Here is a 21,192-nt window from a genome sequence, read left to right as displayed (position 1 = left end):
CAGAGTATGGGAAGTCTCTGGGACAGGAATCTATCCCTCCAGCATGTCCTGCTTATTGTGGTGACAAGGTTTAGGTCCCTAGAGCATGTAGCTTGGAGGGATTGGGATTTCTTTAGGTGTAGCATGTCCAACAGCTCTGGGTTTGACATAGCTTTATACGTTAGGCAGAGATCACCTCGGAGTAGGCGATATGCTACGGAGTAAAGCTAGAATTTTTTGAGGCGGTCAGTGTAGGGCATTTGTTTGAGGCCAATAATCCCTTTCCAGCTGCTGCAGATGTCTTGTGAGGTACATACCAAAAGGGGCGTTGTACTCTATAATGGGTCTAATGAGTGTCGAGTAGAGGAGAACAATGACCTCTTTTTTCCTGGGTGAGAACCCTTTTATGATGAGGTGTGCCACATAGAAGGACTTCCTGACTACTGTGGCGATGTGACTATCAAAGGAGAGGCTACTGTCCACCTGGGTCCCAAGGTCTCTTATCACACATACAGTGTTAAGTAGATTGCTGCCTATGTGGTAGTTCATGGGTACAGAGTTTTTACCAAAGGGGATGACACTGCACATTTTGGCATTGAGCTTGAGACCATGGCTCTGACACCAGGCATCTGTCTCAGCGAGGCCCTTCTGTAGGATATCCACATCATTTGGGGACTTGACTATGGCTCCTAGTTTGCAGTCATCTGCGAACTTCATTAGCCAGAGGCCTTCTGTGTTAGCCTGTACTTCAGAGAAGTAGATACCAAACAGGAGAGGTCCCAGGATGGAACCCTGTGGTACTCCACTTGTCACTGCTTTGAGGTCAGATTTGGAGTCTGCAACTTTTACAGTGTGGGTTCTGTCAGTGAACCAGTTGGCAACCCATCTTGTGATGTAGGGATTTATACCTAGTTTAGTGAGTTTAGCTATTATTCCAGAATGGGGGATGGTGTCAAAAGCCTTGGCGAGGTCAAGATAGGCTGTGTGAACCACCTTATCCTCATCTACGGCTTTGGTGACTGCCTCAAAGAAGTCGATCAGGTTCAGGAGGCATGATCTGCCTTTCACAAACCCAAACTGGGTGGGATCCAGAGTTTGGAGGTTACCAATGTCTTTGTTTATGAGTTCCATGATGATACGTTCCATGGCCTTGCAGACCAGGTTCGTCAGGCTAATAGGTCGATAGTTCCCGGGATAAGTGGTGGCTCCCCCTTTGTGGAGTGGGATAACTGTTGCTGTGTGCCATTCAGTGGGTACAAAGCCTGATGCGAGGCTGTTATTGAACATGGTGCTTAAGTGGGGAGCCAGTTTGTTCTGAAATTCGTGTAAAACGCAGCCTGGGATGTTGTCCGGTCCCATGGATGTTGTGTTTTTGGCTTTAGAGAGTGCAGCTTTTACCTGCATAGTTGTGATTACAGGGACTCTGCGTTCTTCCTGTATAGATATGGGCCCTTTAGGGGGTGAAGGGGGGGGGGTAAAGTTAGCACTGAACCTATTTGCCAGGATGTTGGCAATATCAGTTGGTTCTGTAATTTTCGTGCAGTTGTGCTGTAACTCAGAGCAGATCTGGGTGTTGCCATCGAGATTCTTGACATAGCTATAGAGTGCTTTGTGGTTGTCCTTAGAATTAGTGGCAATTTTGTTTTCGTAGCTAGCTTTGGAGGATCTTATAAGGGATTTCAGCTTCTTACTGAGGCTGACCAGGGAGCTCCTCCACTCATGGGATTTTACAGCAGTTTCTTCCTTCTGTTGTACAATTTGTTTGTGGCAGGGGACCACCAGATTGGCTTCCTTTTTTTGGAGGATAGCATCTTGGTTCTGTTTGGGATATCACGATCCATGCACTCGTGTAAGTGCTTATAGAGTGCATTTGTGTAGGATTCAGCAATTGTAACTGTATTGTCCACCTGCATGGGTGTCATGAAGTTCGCCACTTCTGTCTTAAGAAGCATGAGGTTGGCTTTGGAGAAATTTTTTACCGTGGTTTCCTTAATGGAGGGGGGGGGGGTGATAGACAGCTTATATAGATTCAAGTTTAGAATAATTGACCAAATTACTCAGGATATAAGAGGAGGACCCAGCTTATTATTGGTAGAACACTTAGAACTACTTTGGGAACTGCGAGTAGATGCCCACCACTCTCCAGGGTTAAAGGAGACATGTTCTATTTTGCCTTATTTAAAATTAAAAAGTTTGTCTAGATGATGTGATTTAAATGTTCTATTGAGAGCTAGTTTCAAATGGAAAAGTAAGAATTATATAGGGTTACTTTTATTCGTAATTAGTTAATTATTTAATTTAATATGTAAATGTATAAGTCACATGTTTTTTGTGAAATTTTAAACCTGGTTAATGAGTCATTTGTTATCTAAAGAAGTTGTGTCAGTGTACTCGACAAAAAGCGCTTTATTAAACCTTTACTAATTTTAGTCTTTCCAGTACTCTTTTGCTTCAGTTGCCATGTTTATTATTTTTACATAATCAGATTGTGTCTTAACTAATAACAAAAATTGTATAATAATTTTGTACACTGTTTTATTATTGTAAATATTATCCTGCTGTAAAATGATTATATTTGTAACTGGAGCTTTTCTCCCCAGGCCTCCACTGAAAATGGGTTTCTGACCCAGTGGACTTTCCTGATCAATAAATAAATAAATAAAGCTGATCATCTAAGATATACTTAAGGATTGAGACTTCATTGGTAAAATCATATGAAACATCTGGTATCTGCATCTGCAAGTCATATGAAACAGAAACTGGAGACCCAGCCTTCTCCTGGGGTTAACAGCAAGTAAGGAAGTTTTTCTGGTGTGCTGGATACATTCTGGAACCTTCCCTTCCTTCAGAGGTTACAGTTAAAATCTAACAGGAAAAGGAAGGCTGGATACTAAAGTGACCAGGAATCTTTTAATTCATAACCAGTGTTTTTCTAGACTTGTTTCGTTCCATGCTGTTCAGTGAATATATTGTGAGAGACACCAAAGAGAAGCCTTTCAACATCTTTTATCACAAATCATTAACTCCACATCATATATACAGTATGCTGATTCCAGGTTGATGGAACTCATTTTCTGAATCACTGATGATGATTGTCCATTTTGTGAAACAGCACTGGCAAATGCAGTATTGATGTTTACATTTGCAAAGAACTCTTACAAATCTAATCCCAACACACAACCAGATAACGTGGTATGAAACAGTCTCTCTTGTGTAAATGTTCAGTTTAATATTCAGTCTGATCTCAAATTCTGTAAGGCAATTTAGCATACCAGTCAATATTTGGTGCTTTACTGGTAAAAACAGAAAACTTCTTCTTGTTTCTCTGTTAAGTTTTGTATATTGATGCTGTGCATTGTATGGTAATGTGCAAACTGTGTTCATCCTTCATTTGGATTCCCAGCTAATTTATTAATGTGGAGCTTTTATTTATTACCACATTTGATTCCATGTTTTGGGATATCAGGTATGAGTTTATTCAGATTGAAACTTTGCATAGGTTAGCTGTAGAAGATATTTTGAATTTTCAGACTCTTGAACATGTCCATTTTCTCATATCAAATAACACAATGGTAATTGCACAGAAACAAAATAAAATAAGGCACTAAAGACAATCAGAGTCAGGGATCAGCATTTGTTTAATTTATTAAATCACTGTAATAAATATTACAAATCACAAGTCTATGCATTTGATAAGAGTTAAATTTCTTTGGAACGACAGGCCCCGTCATCTATTCAAATGTAGTACATCGGGGACAGAATGTTCCTGACAATGTGTACAGATGTCTATTGTTTTTGTTGCAACAGCTCTTTTCTGTTAGTGCTGTTAACTTCTAGTTATGCAGTAGTTCAAAAAAATTAATTCTGTATCATTCATGCAAAAAAATTTGTATCAGTAAACAGACTTATAAAATGACATGTATGCAGAATGGCATTTGTGTGGCTGAACCATATCATTGATCACACTTTTGTGCTTCAAAATTCAATCTGCTAATCAATAAGACAGTTAAATGGTGTGTAACAGGGATAAGCTATTGTGGTTTTGAGGTGTTATTAAATATAAACAGTTCTAAAACATACTTGTGTGGTTTATTAGCTCATAAGGCAAATCGTGTTTATTTTTCTGTTCCTCATTTTCATGTGTGTTCCTTAAACTTGATAGCGGACAACAAATGAAGAAACAACGAAGTAAAGCGTATTCATAGGGCAAAGAAATGATAACCGTACTTGGACGGCATGCAATGGTTGTATATAATCATGAGTGATGGTTGTGGGTATGAAGACAGTTTCAAATTCTAGGAATGAAGAGCGAGAGAGGATGTGAGTGGAAAAAAAAACTGTAGCAAGAAAACAAAAGTACAATCTTCTTAGAAAGGGGCTTGCTCTCTTTGAGTAGCAGAAAACCCTTGAGCTATATAGATGCAAACAATTCCTTCATCGCCATAAACTTCATAAACAATAATAAGGGAAGAAAATATCGTGAGGGTGCCTAATGCTGAATATGATTTTATTGTAACTACATTCCGTAAGGTGCAGCAGGTGCCAGAAATTATCAAAGTACAACATGTTGTAATGTCCAGAAGCAAACTTAACAAGGCATTAAGGAAGATCTTGACATAATAAAGTCTTTAAATAAATCAAAGAACATCTTCACTCTTGTACATGTGAGGGGTTATTGAACAGAATTATGGATAATAAAATGCAAAACAGTATAGGGGTACAAACCAATCAGTGGTATGAAAACAAATGCAGACTTGCCCAAAAAGTAATTTATATAAAATCTGAGGCGGAAATGTCAATGTCAGTGCGTGAAAAGAGCTTCCTTTAGCTAATAATATATAATTAGCAAAATTCCTTTTTTAAATATGTTAGAGAGGCAAGGGGGTGGGGTTAGTTTGTGCTGCATTTGTCTGTCAAGGAAAATATGGTCTTATAGGTTCATAGGTTGGTACTAGGCTATCAGCCCTAGGGCCTATACAAGCCTAGCCATAACAATTCCATGGATATTTCTTCCCACAATATTTACTTCCCTGGACCCCTGTCTAGCAGGGCGACTGACGTGATCCCCAGGGTGAATTTCCTATCTCCCATCCAATCGTCAAGGTTCCTTTTGAAGAGGGCCAAGGAGGCGCTCTGCTTGACATGTATGGGCAGTCTATTCCAGAGTATGGGGAGTCTCTGGGTCAGGAACCTATCTCTCCAGCATGTTTTGTTTATTGTGATGACAAGTTTTCGATCCCTGGAGTGTGTGGCTCTGAGGGACTGGGATTTCTTTAAGTGGAGCATGTCCAACAGCTCAGGGTTTGACATGGCCTTGTATGTTAAGCAGAGATCGCCTCTGAGTAGACGATATGCCGCAGAGTATAACTGGATATTTTTTAGACGGTCAGCATAGGGCATCTGCTTTAGGCCTGTGATTCTTTTAGTGAGGTATTTCTGCAGCCTTTCCAGCTGTTGCCGATGTCTTGTGAGGTACATACCAAACTTCTTGAAGGAAGAAGTGCAGGTAACCAAACTACAACACCACCTACATAATAAATGGCGCTGTCCCTGCAGAATAGAATAACTACCCTTGGACATCACCTACGTAATATATGGCACTGTTCCTGCAGAATATAATAACTATCCTTGGACATCACCTACATAATAAATGGCACTGTTCCTGCAGAATACTAACTACCCCTGGACATCACCTACACAATAAATGTTACTGCTCCCTGCAGAATATAATAGCTACCTTTGGATATCACCTACATAATAAATGGCACTGTCCCTGCAAAAGATAACAACTACCCCTGGACATTACCTACATAATAAATTACTCTGTCCCTGCAGAATATAACTACCCCTGGGCATCACTTACATAATAAATGGCACTGCCATTGCAAAAGATGACAACTACCCCTGGACATTACCTACATAATAAATGGCTTTGTCCTTGCAGAATAACAACTACCCTTGGACAACACCTACATAATAAATGGCACTGTCCCTGCAGAATATAATAACTTCCCCTGGACATCAATAGCACTGTTCCTGCAAAAGATAACTACCCATGGAATCACCTACAGAATAAATAGCACTGTCCCTGCAGAATATAATAACTTCCCCTGGACATCACCTACATAATAAATTGCACTGTCCATGTAGAATACAACTACCCTTGGACATCACCTACACAATAAATGGCACTGTCCCTGCAAAAGCTAACAACTATCCCTGGACATCACCTACATAATAAGTGGCACTGTCCCTGCAGAATATAATAACTACTTCTGGACATCACCTACACAATAATGGCACTGACCCTGCAGAACATAATGACTACCCCTGGACATCACCTACGTAATAAATGGCACGGTCCATGTAGAATACATCTACCCTTGGAATCAACTACACAATAAATGGCACTGTCCCTACAAAAGCTAACAACTATCCCTGGACATCACCTACATAATAAATGGCACTGTCCCTGCAGAATATAATAACTTCCCCTGGTGATCACCTACATAATAAATGGCTTTTTCCCTGCAGAATATAATAACTACCCCTGGCCATCACCTACATAATAAATGGCACTGTCCATGCGAAAGCTAACAACTATCCCTGAACATCACCTACATAATAAATGGCACTGTCCTTCCAAAATATAATAACTTCCCCTGGAAATCACCTACATAATAAATGTCACTGTCCCTGCAGACTATAATAACTACCCCTGGACATCACCTACACAATAAATGGCAGTGTACCTTCAAAAGATAACAACTACTCCTGGACATCACCTACATAATAAATGGTCCTGTCCCTGCAGAATAGCAACTGCCCTTGGACATCACCTACATAATAAATGACAGTGGCCCTTCAAAAAATAACAACTACCCCTGGGCATCACCTACATAGTAATGGCACTGTCCCTGCAGAATATAATAACTACCCCTGAACTTCACCTACATAATAAATGGCACTGCCCCTGCAAAAGATAATAACTACCTCTGGGCATTACCTACATAATAAATGGCAGTGTCCCTGCAAAAGATAACAACTACCCCTGGACATCACCTACATGATAATTAGCACTGTTCCTGCAAAAGATAATAACTACCCCTGGACATCACCTACATAGTAAATGGCACTGTCCCTACAGAATATAATAACTACTCCTGGACATCACCTACATAATAAATGGCACTGTCCCTACAGAATATAATAACTACTCCTGGACATCACCTACATAATAAATGGTACTATCCCTGCAGAAGGTAATAACTACCCCTGTATAAAATAGCAACTGCAGCATTGATCAAACACAGAGCCCCCCCCCACAGTAACTACACCTTACAACACACAATCCTTATGCTGTTGAAAATTATATCACGTACTTTTACCCATTTCCTTCTCACATCACCTTCTCAAACAATGACCCACAACTGACCAGCTACCTAATTTTAATATTACAGAACCTGTCATACCAGCTAAGGCTCTGTAATATTTCATTACATATATTTTTCTGTAGTTTTCTATTCTGAATAATTTCCCCCTTCCCAGTCTGTCACTTGTGATTTATTTTTTATCTTGCTGTCTTTATCCTAAAAATGCTCTCCCTCATCACACTCTTAAGATCTTCCCTAAGTATTACATTGTTAAGTATAAACCATTTACTATGCAGTAATGAAATAAAACACAGTAGTGGCAGAATTATAGAACCAAATAACTAGGAACCAAGACAAAAGGTCTGCTAGGGAGAAAATGCTGGTAATCCAGTCATGAAAAAGCCATCCACATATACTTCCAGACAGCAAATAGAATGACCCAAAAATAGTTAACACAAATGTTTATTCAATAAAGTTGAGCAGTTTCATCCAATTGATGTAAAGGACTTCATCAGAGCTAAAAAAAAATTGTCAAGTGACTTGTATTTATATAAACTAATAAAACTGATGTTAGTTAATCCACCAACATTACATCATCATAAAAGACTATGCCCAAATAAATGTAAAATTGGTCCTATAAACCAGAATACACAATATATACCTAAATAACTGTACATATGTTGAAAAACAAAGGTGCAATAAACAATAAAAACATGTTGCACAAGTGAAACATCTATATAAACACTTTAATAAGAAAAAGATTAATAGCATTTTGTGGACCTTAATTTTAAAATGGGTACTATTGATATTACTTCATTTAAACCTGGTTCTTTATTTGCTTCCAGCAACGACTGCCAAATTTATTCCCTGTATTTGATTTTATCCTCCCAATGATGCCCTTGTGAATATTTTTTAATCTGTTCAAGAACAAAAAAAACTTAAAACTCCCTTTGTGGCAGTTTTTAAGATGTTTCGCAAGAGCATTTTTGTCATTACTTTTACCTACATATATAGTATCATTGTTCTTTACGTATCTTTCTGTTTTAGCTGTATACAAAGAGCCACATTCACCAGAAATAGTTATATTAACTACTCCAGTCCTGTTACAGTCCTAATACTTATTAGCCCGTATGTTTCTACTTTTGGAAACCAGTTCTATATTTTCACAGTTATTTACTTAGAGGCATTGTTTACATGCTCCACATTTGTATGTATCCATCCTGGCATACTTGTTACTGTTACCTCCTTTTTTCTTTTCATAGAATTTTTTAAAATTTCCTCCCTTTTCATATACAATCTTAACTGTTTCTACGAACAACTTTTGGGACATGGGTAACTGTTTAAACATATACCAGTATTTGCACATTAACTTCTTAATAATCTTTGTACCTTGATTAAATTCTAAACATAAGGCCTGTTGAAAAGTTTTTTTTTACCTTTTGAATCTAATGGGGTACCTGAACCTGCTACTATTGATGAATTGCATAGATTCGTATCAGTAATAGTAGGAACATATTTACTTCCCCGGATAACTTCCTTTTGAACTTCATCAGTTATTGGTAATGGGTAACCTCTCTGCAGAAACATTGTTTTTATAAATTCACATTCTTACAGAAAATCACAGAACTGTGTTGTCATATGGGCAACTCTAACAAATTGTTCCTTAATTATGTTTCCTTTTAAAAAAAAAAGGATGTTTACTACCAAAATGTAAAAAGGTGGGTGCAGTAGGTGGGCTTATGACATATTCTGGATAAGTATTGTTTATACTCAGAATTTTTGAGAATATATACATCAAAATAATGAAGTTCATGTTCATGTATTTGATAGGTAAACTTTAAAAATGTAGTAGTAGTTTCCAAATAATTTATAAATTCCGATAATTGATCCTGGTTGCCTGCTCATAAGATATAAATATCATCTAAAAACCTGGTGTATAGATGACAAAACTGAAAATAAAGGGGGATGGTAACAAAACTCATTTCCCATGCATTTAGTACAAGGTTGGTAAAAATGGAGACACAAGCTGCAACCATAGCAATCCCACTATTTTGCTGAAATATTTCACCCTCAAAAAATACATAGTTCTGTTTCAATACTAATTCCATTAACTCACTGAGTATACATAAATCTTTATGGGATAAAAAGTCAAATCTTGTAAGTATTCCCTCCAACCAAGTAATGCCTTGCTCATGGGGAATAATGGTGAAAAACATAATAATGTCAATAGTCACAAATATAATATCCTGTCTGTAGGTAAAGCCTACCTAGAAAGCCCCATGAATCCCGTAATATATGGCTTTTTATGTCATGGAATGCTTTTAACTTTCTATCAATAAATACAGCTAAACGATAGGTTTTTGAGCCACTAGCCATTACTATTTACTGGAAGGAGGATCATCCAAATTTTTATGGACCTTGAGAATCCCGAAAATAGGTGGTATTCTTGGATATCTATTACATAAAATCTCAAAAATACTGTTATCAATAATTCTTGTATCAATAAGTCATCCAATTCTATTTTCTGATAGGATATATGTACTTCATTTATAGAAACCACTATATACTGTAAGTATCACCTCCATATAATGGTAATACATCAAAATCAGATACAGACTATTTTTTGGAACCTGAGGGAGCTAACATGCTTAATAGACTTTAAGGGCCAACTGGCATGAATATTGGTTTGGATGACCCTTTAGAATTTGCACCACTACTTTGATTGGACCAACTAGTGAACAAGGCACAACTATACAGGGATTTTCCCTTGGTTGTCAACAGAGGAGGAAGAGAAAGAGGAAGATGAAGAAAAAGATAAAAGTGTATTCACCTGTATGTAACAATAGTAACAGTATTGCAATAGTTATTCCAAAGGATGGAGGACTCTTTGAATAAGATAATTTTAAAGTTTTTAATTATAGTAATACGTGTCTTACCATTACTCATTTTTACCTTTCAGCCTCACTCGGACGTTATTGGGCTTAAAGCCTTTTTTTACGTAAATTGGAGATTTACCTTTTTTATTAGGTCCATGATGATGCGTTCCATAACTTTGCATTTCAGACTCGTCAGGCTAATGGGGCGATAGTTCCCAGGGTCTGTAGTCGCTTCTCCTTTGTGGAGAGGGATGACTGTAGCAGTGCGCCATTCAGCAGGGACAAAGCCTGAGGTGAGGCTGTGACTTGAACAGGGCACACAGGTGAGGTGCCAGTTCACTCTGTAGTTCATGTAGAACACAACCAGGGATATTGTCAGGTCCCATAGAAGTTGTGTTCTTGGCCTTGGACAGTGCTGTTTTAACCTGTGCAGCAGTAATACTGGGTGCCTGGCAATCTACTGGTATTGTGATTGGTCCATTGGGGGGGTAAAGTTGGCACTGAATCTGTCGGCCAGTATACTGGCAATATCTGTTGGCTCGGTATAGGAGGTACCATTGTGGAGTAGCTCAAAGCAAATCTGGATATTGCCGTGGAGATTCATTACATAACTATAGAAGGCCTTGTGGTTCTCTTTACTATCTGCTGCAATTCTGTTTTCGTACCTAGCTTCAGAGGATTTGATGAGGGATCTCAACTTTTTGTTGAGGCAGATAAGGGAGTTTTTCCAGTCTTGGGACTTCACTTTATTCCACATCAGTTCCCTCCTTCTGTTGTAGAGTTTGTTTATGGCAGGTGACCACCAGATTGGCTTCCTTTTTTTGGAGGAGAGTGTCTTGGTTCTATTGGGTATGGCAAGATCCATGCATTTGTGTACGTGTTCGTACAGTGCATTGGTGTATGATTCTGTGGTCACGCAACTATTCTCCATTTGCATGGGTGCTGTGAAGTTAGCCACCTCTGTTTTTAGGATCCTAAAGATAGCTTTGGAGAAGTTTTTCATAGTGGTTACCTTTGTTGGAGGGGTGGGAGGGATGTGGATTTCCAAGGAGATTAGTTTGTGGTCGGATCTAACCAGGGAGGAGCTGACTATTGGTGTAGAGCAACGGTCGCCCATGTTAGTAGTGACCAGGTCAAGGATGTTGCTACCTCTAGTGGGGGTAAGAACAAGCTGGTCCAGCGCATTGGAATTAATGAACTCCAGGAAACATTGGGCAAGTGTATTGGCACATGAGTAGTTTACCCCATTACTGGAGAGGTAGTTGAAGTCGCCTAGTAAGAGAGTGTTAAGTTGGATCCTAATACTCTCCAGGGTGCTTAGGAACGTGGAGTGCGAGTCTTGGGATATGGTTGGGGACCTATAGCAGGCTACAGTCTGAATCGTTGTTTTACCCAGTGTTAGCTGCACTTCTTTGAATCAGTCACCAGAGCTGTGGATGAAGGCAAGGTGGTTCATACAGCCTAACTTGATCTGGCCAAGGCTTTTGATACCATTCTCCACTCAGGAATTATAGAAAAACTCACTAAGCTTGGCATCAACCCCTATATCACTAGGTGGGTTGCAAACTGGCTCACAGATAGAATCCACAATGTGAAAGTAGCTGACTCCAAGTCAGACTGCCGATTAGTCATGAGTGGAGTCCCACAGGGTTCAGTCCTGGGTCCTCTCTTGTTTGGTGTCTACTTCTCTGAAGTCCCAGCCAACACGAAGGGACTCTGGCTGACAAAGTTGGCAGACACTTGCAAGTTGGTAGCTATTATTAATTCCCCACACGATGTTGACATCTTACAGAATGGCCTCACTGTGACCAATGACTGGTGTCAGAACCATGGCCTTAAGTTCAATGCCAAAAAATGTGTTGTCATCCTTTTTGGGAAAAACCCCGGTTCCCATGAATTACCACATTGATGGTAGTCCACTGAACACAGAAGGCATTATAAGAGATCTGGGAATGCAGGTTGACAGCAACCTCTCTTTTAACCACCACATTGCAACTGTGGTCAGAAAGTCCTTCTATGTGGCACATCTCATTACTAAGGGTTTTGCATCCAGGAAGAAAGAGGTCATTGTCTCCCTCTGCTCTTGCCTCATTAGGCCAATCATCGAGTATAATGCCCCATTTGGCATGTACCTCACTAGACACCTGCAACAACTGGGGAGGCCACAAAAGTACCTCACAAAGAGGATCCTAGGCTTTAAACACTTGTCTTATATGGACAGACTCAAAAAACTCTAACTATTCTCTGTCTCATGTCACCTACTTAGAGGCGATCCCTGCTTGACTTACAAAGCCATGTCTGACCCAGCTCTGTTAGAAAAGCTACATCTAAAGAAATCCCAATCCCTCTGCACTACACGCTCCAGAGACCTCAATCTCATTACCACAATTAACAGAACATGCTGGAGGGACAGGTTCATAACCCAGAGATTGCCCATGCTATGGAACAGACTTCCCATACATGTCAAGCAGAGCACCTCGCTGACCTTCTTCAAGAGAAATCTTGATGAGTGGATGGGAAACAGAAAATTTACCCCAGGGATAACTCCAGTGGCTCTACTCTACAGAGGCACTGGAAACTAAGGTTGTGTGGCACTATGCCAGGGTAATCCTGTGGCTAGGCTTGCAAAGACCCCAGGGCCATTAGCTTAGTACACACCAATGAACCTATGAAGACTATACTTGATTCAGACAATGGTTATACCGAACCTAGTTTTAAAACAAAAAGTGTCATAAATCCTCCTTACACCCTGTTTTACAACAGTTTGAGAGTTTTTTGAATTTGAACTTAGGTCTTTGACTAAGAACAATGGCAAAAGGATACAAAACTTGACTAAGGATGAATATAGTCTGCTTAATGGGTTAACAAATGATGTGGATATATGCATCATGAAACTGGATAAAGGAGGTGGTATTGTCATTTTGGATACTGTGGACTATGTGGGGAGGATGTTAAATATATTATATGGAGGTAATACATATACAGTGGTTTCTATAAATGAAGTACATATATCCTTTAAGAAAATAGACTGTATATTGGATGACTTATTGATGTGAGACGTTATTGATAACAGTATTTTTATGTAATATATATCCAAGAATACAAGCTATTTTTGGGATTCCCAAGGTCCATAAAAATTTGGATGAGCCCCCTCTCCGGTTAATAGTAATGGCATTTATTATGCACACAATATGCAGAATTTCAGAAACATTGTTTTATTTATTTATTTTTTGGTATCGCTGCAGTATTGACCCTTCTGTAATGTAATATTTCTAATCTATTACTTTATTTTGAAAGTGAATTGTTATCTGTTTATGGATACTTTTCTCTGTAATCTTCTACAGAAAAGCTGCTTTGACAATCCAGTTAGACTATCTTGGTCAACAAATGGATCAAAAGCAATCAATCAGTCAATAACCAATAAGCAAATAAATACGTATTTACTAATCACTTTAGACTCATATTTGGAAAAGTACTAAGCATAATGTTTAGGCTTAGGAGTAAAATGAGAGATCCAGTGCATGAAATAACTAAATATTATATAAAGCAAAGTAATAGTAAAATCAAAGGAAACTCTGGCCCAGGGCTAGCTATGATAACAAGCAGTATAATAACGGGCCATGATATTCCACTGATAGAATGTACTGATTATTGCATGTCTAATAGATGTTTTCGGAAAACTGAGCTACCAAAGGACCAGAAAGAGGCTATTATAACTTCATTCTTCTAATACAAGGGAGATAAAGAGTGATATGATACACTCCCTAACAACACTCTTCAGTCTTAACCTACATACTGGTTTGATACCAAGTAAATAGAGAATAGCTGCAGTCATTCCCCTGTATAAGGGAGGACCTTCCACAGACTCAGGCAATTACAGATCCCTAAGTCTGACTAGTCTCATATGCAAAGCCATGGAAAGACTTATCATAGAATTAATAAATTAGGACATATAAAGCCTCCAAACAATGGACCCATCTCAGTTTGGGTTTGTTAAGGGCAGGTCATGCGTACTCAGCCTGGTGGATTTTTTTTGAAAAGGTCACCAAAGAAATGGATGAAGGCAAAATGGCACACAGTGCATACCTCAACTTGGCCAAAGCTTTTGAAACAATTTCTCAATCAGGCATAGTAGAAAAGATAAATAAACTGGGAATAAATCCGTGTCACCTGTTTGATGCCAGCTGATTCACAGATAGGATGCAGATAATCAAAATGGGGAAATTATCTCCACAAACAGCTGGAGAGGCCACAAAAGTACCTATAGCTGTACAGTTCAGGAAATGGCTTGGTCATATAGACCAGGATATGCAGATGTCCTTCTATATCACTGTTGCAATATTCCTTAAAGAAGGGATGTCCTGCTCCGGGCAGCCCATCGCTCGGCTAGTATGGATAAGCTTGGAAAAGATCTCGTTTGTGCCATGCATCACATTTATGTTCCTCATACAGAATGGAAGGCATAAAAGGGATGTATGGATGGAACTACCCAGAACTTCTTTTGCTGCCAGTTCGAACACCATCCTTGCCAGTTGGTTTAAACATTTTGCTGCTGCTCTAAATTTTAGCAACACCAGATAAGAGCCCCATTAGGGTTATTATTTCTTTGTCTTTTCTTTTTAAAATTTACTTTCTTGGTCTTGCATTTTTTATCACTACCTAGAGTTCATGTCATCCAAGAGGGACAATGTCAGTGTGGGAGGCATATTTCCCATAAGGATCATCACAAACATACCTCTTGTAGTATCTGTAAGGCATTTGTGCCTAAAACACTCAGAAGCTATTTGTCTTCCCTGGCCATTTATCTTGAAAACCAGCAGCTTAGACAGTCAGCCCAGGGTTCCATGGCAGAATCCTTTAACCCTGAGATACCCCTGCTTGATAAGAAGAAGGCCAAGAAGTCTCGGTTGGATTCTTCAGCTGTCCAGACTCCACCAGATGTCTGTCTAGAAGTAGGTAATAGCTCTGTAGGCCGTTCAGTGTTTGTGTTGGATTCTTCTGTCATGACCCCTCCGGAGTAGGGTTGCCTCCTTTTGTTGTGTCTAAAACCGGAGTAAGGCCACACCCCTCACATCATCAGTAACCCCACCCATTCCACCCCTCTCTCACCATGTTCCACCCATTTTGTGATGTCACCATGACATCAGTGGATGGGAACACCCTCTTTTTCTGTTCTTGATGCCTTCTTTCAGTCGATTTTCTATGATTCTCTGTAAAAAAGCATGGTAAATCAGCAGATTTAACAAACTACAATAGTCTGTTTCCTTTATTGAAACAGAATATCGGAGTTTGTACAGTGTTTTCTGGACTACTGGAGAATCAATTTGATTTCTGGATAGTCTGGAAAAAAATGGATATGTGGCAACCCTACTCTAGATGCCGGAGTATATCCTTCTTTTTGCATGTCCCCTAAGGCTTTGCAGGTGTCTGCTCTGGATGTCGAGGGGGAAACATGGTTGATTATCTCTGAGGGTCCTACAGGGATTCCACAGATATTGGTCAGGGAAGAAGTTCTAGGTTTTCTTCTCGAATCTCACCAAGGGTCAGAACATCTGGTATTTGTTAAGGCTGATGTCCCTTCTAAGAAAAGACAAAAACTGAAGCATGTTTCAGCCTGTCATATAGATCCTCAAAGGGAATGGCAGGAGTTTACTCAAGGCTTGTTCTCTGCCTTAATGGCCCTAAAGCCTCCTCAAGGGATTTCAGTACCCACTCCCCTTGGACCTCTATCCCTTCTAAGCAGTTTAAGGGACCAAATACCTCAGATGAGGATTCCCTGTCTGGTGAGGGGTATTTGTCCTATTCTTTAGAGATGCCTTTGCCTTTGGCTTATGGTTCTGATGAAGAGGAGTCTGTTAGCCCTGAGTCTCCTTTCAAGGAATTGTCCTTTGGGGACACAATTGCTAGGATGATGGAATTCTTTAAGTGGGATTATTCTCAAGTGCCAGCTATTCAGAGGACATATTATGAGTTGCTTCAGGTGGATACTCCTAAACCGTTGTTAGTTCTTCCTGTGTTGGCTGCCTTGTTAGATACTTTCATTGCTGATCAGAGTCTCGTGATTCTCAGCATCCTGCTCCTAAGAAACCTGATAGGATCTATAAATTTCCTGAGGATTATCTATTTTTATTTAAATGTCCTTCTGCTGATCCTGCTGTGGTGTCAGTTTCTTCTGACAAACCTTCTAAACTTTTGCCTTCTGTTAAGCATAGTAGGGTGATGGAGAGGATTGGCAAACAAGTTTACACTACTTCTACTTTGGCCTTTAGAGCTATTAATTACCAGACCCACATGACCAGCTATGCTCTGGCCTTGATTGCACAGGCTTGTCAGGTTACCTCTGCCCTCCCTGATTCTGATGGCAAATCCTCTGCCTTATCTTTTTAAGTTCTGCTTCTCAAGTGGCTCACCACTCTATTACGTATAGCTATGATGCTGCTGATGCCTTTTCCAGGGCTGCAGCCTTTGGGTCTTTTATGTGGTGTTATTCTTGGTTTCTTCTCCTGTCTCTTCCTGAAGATATTATGGCCAAGTTGTTGGATGCTCCTTTGGATAATACTCATCTTTTTGGAACTGCTGCTGCTGACTTGTTTACGTCTCTTCAGGAGAAACCCAAAGCCTTGCAAGACTTTAAACATGTTTTATCTCTCTTATCCTTAAGTTTCAGATGAATTATCCTTCCAGATCTGCTTTTGTTTGCATGCAATTCTGCCAGGCCTATAAGGGCAGGGAGAGTGGGAGGCAGGCCTGCTCTGTAAGGCTTTGCAGATTTCTGTGGCCCAGAAGCCTCCTTTATCTGATAAGCCTGCTTCTCTTTGACAATACCCCCCCCCCCACCTTTAGACCAGGTTCCTCTGTCTCTTCGGCTCTCCCTTTGACTTCCAAATTGGCATCTTATCACTTCAGTCTCTTGAATTATTTCTATCATCCTTCAGGGTTACTTCATGGTATGGAAATCTCTCCCTCCTTTTTCTGAGAGTCAACCTCCTCTAGAGCATCTTCCTCATTTCCTGAGGTTTTAGGGTCCCTGTTGAACCAAGGAACCATTCAACCTGTACTGGTTCCTGGTTTCTCAAAAGGAGGGCACTTGGAGACCTATTTTGGATGTCACTCAGCTGAACACCTTTCTCAAGATCCCTTCTTTTCTGATGCTTCAAACTCTGTTTCCTCTTTTATTACCCAAGGCTTTTCTGGTGTCCTTGGATCTGAAAGATGCTTACCTTCATATCCCTACTCACTCCCTCTTCAGGAAGTTTTACATTTCTCTGTGCCTTCCTCTCATTTTCAGTTCTCTGCTTTAACCTTTGGCCTCTCTACTGCCATAAGGGTATTCACAAAACACCTAACTCCTGTGATTGCCTTCAGCAGGCTCCAACGCATTCAGATTTTTTCATATCTGGATGACCTGTTGCATCAGGAGCCTTATCCCGGTCAATTGTAGCAGGATCTGCAGTTCACCATCACTCTTATTCAGTGTCTGGGGTTTACTGTCAACAGCCAGAAGTCCATCCTGACTCTCTCTTAGGATCATGTGTATCTGGGTTGCAGGATTCAAACGGTGCCAGTGTTTACCTCTCTTCTGCCTCCAAAGGTATTGTCATTGATAGCCTTTTTTCAAGTCTTTTCTTCCCCCAATTGCCATGCCAGCCAGGAGTTTCTTTGGGCCCTAGTATTCATGGCCTCTTCTACTCCAATGCCTCTTCTTGCCAGACTGTGTATGCAGAAACGTTAATGTCAGTTTGGCTGCAACATCATCACCCTCTGACTTTCATTGTACCTGTCTTTCTCTGTCTCAAGAAGGAACTCAAGTGGTAGATTCGACAATTCGCTGTCAAACCAAGCCAGCTCTTTCAGCCTCCATTCCCTTCTCAAGAGGCATTCACTGATGTCTCACACAAGGGGTGGGGGGCATCTCTTGGTCACCTGAAACTTCAGGGTCTTAGGCCTCCCAGTCAGAAGTCAGACTATATCAACATCAAAGAGATGAGGGCTCTGATTCTGGCCCTTCAGGCTTTTGACCCCATGTTCTCTCCAGGCCCCTTGAAGGTACACACAGACGACAGTACAGTGATGTGGTATGTCAACTAGAAAGGGGGGATGAAATCTTAGCTCCTTTGCAGGATGCAGGATGGCATTTCAGGCTTGTGAAGTGGCTCTCAGTTATCAATTAACTCTTCAGGCAGTCTACATTCCTTCAGAGCACAATCTTGTGCAAGACTCTCTGAGCAAGTCCAAAACACAGGCTCATGAATGGATACTTCACAGATAGTGTTTCTGGACATTGTCCATCGGTGGGGTATTCCTCTGGTAGATCTTTTTTACCTCCATCTGAACAGGCAGCTTCCTGTTTTCTGTTCCAGTTTGCCATGCCATTTGGCCTGGAAGATGGACGCCCTAGCCTTTCTGTGGAAAGGAAGGTTTCTTTATGCTTTTCCTCTTCTTCCTCTACTTCCAAGAGTCCTGCAGTAGATTCAGCTGAACTCCCTAAAAATCTTGTTAGTAACTTCCATTTGGCTGAGACAGCACTGGTTCCCCCTCTTAATGCATCTGGCCAATGACAATCATCAGAAGTTATCTCACCGGTTGGATCTCCTTACACAGGACAAGGCGTCTATCTTCCATCCCTACTTACCTACTCTACAACTGACATTGTGGGTGATAGGGTTTTGATGCCTTTCAGGCTCCTCTTTTCTGAGGTCGTGCTCAGGCTTTGCAGGAGGCACAGAAACCCCCAACCAGAAAATCTTGTATGTCCAAATGGAAAAGATTTTCAGTCTGGTGCCATGCTCATAACCAGGACCCTTTTTCAGTGGAGGTCCCTCTGGTCTTTGCTTATTTGTGCGAGTTGCTCCAGTCAGGTTTGGCTTATTCTTTTGTGAAGGCCCATTTGTCAGCCATTTCTCCTTGTCTGCTCTTGACTCCTCCTCCAACTTCTTGTTTTGAGGTCAAACTATTTCTTAAAGGCATCCTGGATATTAGGCATCCAAGGAAACCTATTCCTCCTCCTCCTTGGGACCTTAATTTTGTTTTGGAGAAACTGACTCAGGCTCCTCTTGAGCCTGCTGCTTCTGCTTTTTTCCAACATTGTACCCGAAAGACTGTTTTGTTGCTGGCTCTTAATTCTGCTCAGGGGGTTTCTGAGCTCCAGGGTCTTATGGCCATTCTTCCTTTTTTTTTTCACAGGGACAGAGTACCCCTTCGTACTAAAACTTCTTTTATGCCCAAGGTGGTAAATGAGTTGTCCTTAAATCAGTCGGTACAACTCCCTTCCTTTTTCCCCTTCTACTCAGTCTGCTACTGAGAGGGTCCTGCATGCCTTGGACTTGCACAGACAGTTCAAGTACTATTTGGATAAAACTAGGACTATTTGTCAATCTGATCAGCTTTTTGTTTCATTTCATCTCAGGTCTTTGGGTCTGGCTGTTTCTAAGCAAACTCTCTCCTTCTGGATATCTAAGGCCATTTATTTTTGTTCTTTTCTTCACAAGTGTCTGTCTGCTTCTGTTACAGCTCACTCTGCTAGGGCTATTGCCTCTTCTGGTGCCTTCTACAAGGGATTGAACACCAAGTCCATCCTTGAAGCTGATACTTGGTCTTCAGTGCATACCTTTACTAAGAGTCATAAGTTGGATATGGTTTCTAGGGCCAGAGCAGGTTTTGCTGAAACCATTTTATGTGGATTTGTTGAGGGCTCTTCTCAGCATTCCACCTCCCATTCTGTTTCTTGAGCTTTTTAAATCTCCCTTCTTTAAGGAATACTACAACAGTGATATAGAAGGACATAATATAGGTCTGTAAAATCTTACCATGACAGTAGATGTCTTTCTCTTCATTGTTGCAGTATTCGCTCCCACCCTCCAACCCCTCTTGTTTATTCTGCATTTATCTTCCTTCTGGATGTGCATGGACTCCTTTGTTCTCTTTTGGGGCAATTCAGTTTTGAGTAGTTGCAGCTGTACATCCCTTTTATGCCTATGTTCTGTGTGGGGAGCATAAATGTGACATACAGAGCAAATAAGATCTTTTACAAGCTTATCCATACTGGCCAGGTGATGGGCTGCTTGGGGCAGGACATCCCTTCTTTAAGGAATACTGCAGCAGTAGAGAAGGACATCTACTGTTATGGTAAGATTTTACACAACTGTACTGTCAGCAATAATCTGCACATCTTGGTAGTAAATGTGATTCAGTGACATGCAAAGTAGTAGCTGATAATGAAGTCTTATCTTGCCATGAATAACATGTCTGTCTGAATTGCAAATGAGCATGTGGACACATTGTAGGAGAAGGCCCTTTAATCAGGTATATCTGAACTAAAAATGCAGACTGAAATGCTGAGTACATCTAACATAGAAGTCATGGAATTTAAAGTGAAATACAATAAGATATTTGTTGATATGCAGAAATATGACAGATTGAGGTATAAAATAGTCGCTAGGACAAACTGACCTATGATTCCAGGTATGCCTACAACCTTAAATGTACTTTCTAGCTGCATTATGAATGAGCAGACCAGTCATGAAAAGGAGCTAACATCATGGACACCAATCAATGTTTTTAGACTAAGAAGTCCCCGTAAAGAATTTTACCCAGACTCCCCACGCCCAGACTGGCTGCTCAAAAATCAAATGTTCCTTAGTCAGGTCTGGGAGTAGAAGCTGAACAATTACAGCAAAGAGTCAATGCATTCCAAAGTTTGCCAGTAAAGCAATGTTCCACAGACAAATGCAATTTCCTATAACATCAGATCTCGAGGTCCTTGGGGGTATCCACTTCTCTTTTAAGATCATTAATCTGAACAAAATAGAACCATATAATATTACACTGAAAGTATTATGAAAGGGATTAATTTATATCCTGAGCTGAAGAGAATATACTGTAGAGACTTTACTTTCTTTCAACTGTATATAGGACAGTTGCACTTAAAATTACTAGAAGTTTAAAAGGCAACCATGAACAAGGTT

This window comes from Protopterus annectens, chromosome 1.part1, assembly GCF_019279795.1.
Source record: "Protopterus annectens isolate FY-2018-M chromosome 1.part1, PAN1.0, whole genome shotgun sequence".
In the NCBI taxonomy this organism is placed as follows: Eukaryota; Metazoa; Chordata; order Ceratodontiformes; family Protopteridae; genus Protopterus; species Protopterus annectens.
Note: the sequence above shows the minus strand (reverse complement) of the source record.